Genomic DNA, 5,053 nt, shown 5'->3' on the forward strand with positions numbered 1-5,053 from the left:
CACTTTGCAGATGAGGAAAGGTGAGGCCCATTTAGAGTTTGCCAGGTCACACTGGCTAATAGATAGCAGACTCAGGCCTAGGGCCCAGGTTCTGACTCTGGGATCCAATGTGCATTTCCATCTGCCTTGCTGCGTTAGAGGACAGCACAAGGAGTTTGAAGCACACAAAAATAAGCAGATACCGGTCTTACTTTCAAAGTGTTTATCGTCTAGGGGAGATAATACATGTACATAGAAAATTATGACACAAAGTCAACGGATATAAGCTCAACATCAGAGTTATAGATTAAAAAGGAATCTGTAGGGGCACCTGAGTGGCTCGGTTGGTGAAGTGCCCGACTTTGGCTCAGGTCACGATCTCACAGTTCAGGAGTTCTAGCCCGCATCGGGTTTTGTGCTGACAGCTCAGAGCCTGGAGCCTCCTTCGGATTCCATGTCTCCCTCTCTCTGTGTCCCTCCCCTGTTCATACTCTGTCTGTCCGTCTGTCTGTGTCTCTCAAAAATAAATAAACATTAAAAACATTTTTTAATGAGAAAAAGAAAGGGAATCTTCAAATCGCTGAACCTTGAGATTCTTTTTTAATTTTTTAAAATAGCAGTCAAACTTGTTAAACAGTGAAATTATTCCTTTTTTCCAGATTCCTTGAAACCAAGCATTGGACTATAATTTAGTTAAGGATTTCATAACACGCCCTATTTGAGTATCTTATTTGAAAAAAATAAACAACCAAGCCAGACCACACAATACACATTGAATGAGATCTTCTGGGCAGGTATCTCTCCATCTGCCCAGGCAAGTCAAACCAAACGAGGCACTGGGTCAAAAAGGAAGGGAGAGTAAAGGATAAATCCATTGACCACCACCCCAGGAGGCCAAGAGAATCTCTCCTCCCCGTTAGTCGTGACTGGCTCTAAAATAAAAATAACGTACTCAAGCTGTGATAGAGGAAAGGTCTTGGTTTGGAACCCAACTACAAAGTATTAGCAAAGATAGATTATTACCCTCTAGAAACTCTTTTTTGGTATAATTAGAAGAATAGAGAGACCACTGAATAATGGGATTTGTGAGAAATATGGGTCATGTGTCGGCAGCACTACTTGCTTGCAAAATTGGCTACGTGAGTTGGCACATAGCACCGTGAATATTAGAAACCACAAATCTCCAGATTTGTTTTCTGAGCAAAGTAAAAGGCCTTGTCTATGGACGGACAGGTTGGAGGTCAGCTCATGTAAGAAGTCTCTGGTAAGCTCCAAAGCTACCTATGCATTTCCTACTTTCCTTTTTCTTCCTTCTCCCCATCTTCCTTCTCCTCCTTCACCTCCACTCTCCCCCTTCTTCTCCTCTTATTTTGGATCTGGGCATCTTAGCGGGTCCAACTGTGGCTTATGACACTTCTGCCAATCCCCCAGAGAAAAGAGACCCTCTCTCCATGTCAGTGACCAACTAGGAATCCATGAGCAGCTATGGACAATAGGAAAAGTACATTCCCAAGAACAAAACCAAGGGAAGCTGATTCTTTTGTCCCTGGGAGACCAGAGGAGTCCCTCTCCAGTTAGATTACACTGCACTTGAAAGTCCTGAGAAGAACAAACCTCTCTGTACTGACAAAAAGCCAATCCTTGAGAAGCCGAGCCAGAGTGGGGATCTCTGAGAAACCTCCTTTTGGGAGCCTGAAATGGGAATCAAGTACTTCCCTATTTTTATCTGCCTAATTGTAGACTTCTCTATAGGATTGTTACTTTGAGTTCTAAGTAAGTTAAGTGAATGTCTTCTAGGTGGTATAATTTATGAACAAAGTAAACAATGAAATGAAATTTCAAATTCTCAGGATTAAGTATACCTCGGACACAAATAGCCAAGTGTTCACATCATTTATCTCCAGCTGGAAAGCTCTCTCAGCTGTTCCTTCACGCTCTGAAATATCACTTGTGTAGATCTTCATCCAACATGATTTCCAGGAGCCCCCTCTGGAGGGTGGATCCTATATCATTTCTTTCCTTAGCACTCATATCCAAGGCACTTAAAGTTTTGCATTTGTGTACTTTTCTGTTTCTGTGTCCCTGTCTCCTCCAAAAAAATGGGGTGATGCTGGTGGTAGAGAGTCACGATTTTCCGTCTATATCCCCAGTGTCTTCGACATATTAGGAGCTCAGTAAGGTCAGGATCATTCATGAATGAATACATACAATCTGTATTTCTTGGGCATCCAATAGACAAGAGAATTCAGAGGAGTAATGGATAGGAAAAAGGACCAAACCCTATGGCTGGTCTCCTCACAGACCATATCAACAGGGCCAAGACCTTCTGTCTCTGTTGCTAATTCCTTCAGTATCTATTTGTATACTCGTGTTTTCAGGAATCTGATAGCTCCTCTTTGAAAAATTCTTGAAAAGAGGAGGTAACAATTGTTTTTATAAATGCCAGTCTGATCCTCTATTTTCCCCAATGAGCTACTATTAAGTATAATGCAAAGAAGACAACATTTAGCACGGAAGTCTGTGCTTAAAGGATTTGGCCACAAATGCAAAACAGAATTCATTTTTCCACTTGAAGAAAAACATCCTTATTTCAATTGTGATGTTTGGAGTTTCAGCTGAAATTATAAAATGCCTTCGGAAAGGCATCATGGAAGCGGCTGATGGTCCCGGTGGAATTACTTAGCAAGTGTATCCTCTTGTCAGCCCGGACTGTCAGTTGAGCACATTGACCCTCCCTGATGGAAAGTCTATGAAAGGCAGAGGAGAGAGAACATGCTGTAAACCCGCTGCTGAGCATTAGCAAGAACAGAATTAAAAACTATCACTTCTGGGACTTACCACACAACTTGGAAATGGTGTTCAATAAACGAAAAGATAATCTGGGGCCACACTACCCGGCATGAACATCTCCCACGCAGTCACTGGTCTGGATTTAGAAACCCGCTTTGTTCCCCAGAGAGTAGATGGTTAATGAGTATTTTACAGGACGAGATGGAGGTGGCCTGATAGCGTCAAGGGGTTCCAGCCTTGCTTCTACGTCTGTAAACGTAAGTGAGGCCGCCTCTGGATAAGAGACTTTATACTTCCTGGTTCTCCAAATTCTCTTCAATTCAAATCTGATGTGCCCCCATCTCGAACATGGGAGGTGGGGCCCACCAGATGAACTCTCTGGCCCGCTCTCAAATCTGGGTCTTCCTGACCAGAACACTGAAAAGACATGTAAACAAGAGCAACTCACGCTCTTATCGCCTGAAGCAAAGGTGAGGGAACCTTATTATAAACGGTAGTTTTTACTCACATGTATGCTAACAATGTACAATTTTTATAGAGACGCAGGGATTTATGGAGTTTAAAAGATCACTACCAACCTTCTGAACTTGACATGCTCATCAGTGTCACCTTTTGCTCATCAAAAACCAATTACCCAAGTGCTCAAACCATCTATATCAATATAATCATCTTAGAAATCACAGATGACAAGAAGGTGAAAAAAAGTTACTCTTAAAAAAAATTTTCAGGCTTATGCAAAACTTGAATAGTATCATACAGCTGCATGCACTCCCCTCTCCCTCCTGGGAGAACAAACATTTTGCTTTTCCTACTTCACCTATGCCTAGCCTCACCTCAATGTACATTTTTTCTGGAACATTTTAAGGTAGGTGTCAGACATCCTGTCATTTCACCCATAACTACTACAGTTTTCATCTCTGACAGAAATTTTTATTTTTATTAAAAAATTGTAAGGTTTATTTTTGAGAAAGAGAGCGAGCAAGCAAGCGAGCATGAGTGGAGGGGGGGCAGAAGGCGGAGGTAGAAGATCCAAAGTGGGCTCTGGCCAGAAAGCGACAAGCCTGACATGGGGCTCAAACTCACAAACCATGAGATCATAACGTGAGCCAAAGTCGGAAGCTCAACTGATTTAGCCACCTAGATGCCCTCTGATAGAGATTTTTAAAGAAACGCCTACCATGCCATTATTACACCTGATAGTATTAGAGACATAATTGCTTAATATCATCTAAAATACCAGCCCACATTTAAATTTCATCTATCATCTAAAAAAATTATTTTTTTCAGTTTTTTGGCTTGAATCTACTTCTAAACAAGGGCAGAGGTAAAACTGACTGCATTCAATTCAAAATCCTTTGTCTTTCAAATATTTATTTAAGATTCCAACATCACTTAGACACAATGTATCTGGAACACACAGAGTGTGGAGCCCAGCTTCAAAGCTACTGAAGATTTCATTATTTGAAATGTCTGATTCTAAGAATCAGATACAAATGTCCTTAAAGACTCCGAACTGGAAATATATCAACTAATTTTCATAGTTTTCTCAAATGTGTGAGCTACTTAGGTAACTTTATTAGCATGCAGTAGAAACTGGGTTTTAACTCTGTAACATTCCCAGGAAGCATACATGTGAGAAAGCCTAGCAGCCCTCATTTTGCCCATATAAAAGCTGAATTCCCGGGATCATAGAGCAGCCCCAGAGAAGATGTAGGTTTCAGATGTAGTTTCAGCCTTACTTCAAAAAAGACACATGTGACTGATTATGGCGACAACAGGGCTAGCTTGGTAAATAGGGCTAAGAGCCCTAAGCCATCACAGACTTGGCCTGTTGGGAAGAAGGAAAGTGAACAGTTTCTCCATTCAGCCTTCACACAGCCTTTCTGGTAATGCACAGGCACTACTGTGACTCACAACTAGAAATACTGCTTTATAACACCAGTCTGTGTTTTGTTACACACTGAAACAAACAAATAAAAAAGAATTTTTAGGAACCCAGACCAAGCCCTGCATCTGGGCATTGGTATCAAGATCTCAAGATGTCAGAGTGGGTATTTAATCCAGATAAAGTAGGCAAGGTTTTATCCCTTTCTTTGGCAAGAAGGTGGAGGCTTCCTGCCTGCTGCCCATGCCCAAAGGAGGAGCAACCATGAATTTAATTTTCTTAAAACAGAAGCATTTTCAGACTTGTGTTTTCCTGGACAGCTGCCTGGTGGCTGCAATACATAATAAGGGTGTGTAATTGACAGTAATGTGAATCACTCACTGAAATTCAGGCAAAAAA

This window comes from Suricata suricatta, chromosome 9, assembly GCF_006229205.1.
Source record: "Suricata suricatta isolate VVHF042 chromosome 9, meerkat_22Aug2017_6uvM2_HiC, whole genome shotgun sequence".
Classification (NCBI taxonomy): Eukaryota; Metazoa; Chordata; class Mammalia; order Carnivora; family Herpestidae; genus Suricata; species Suricata suricatta.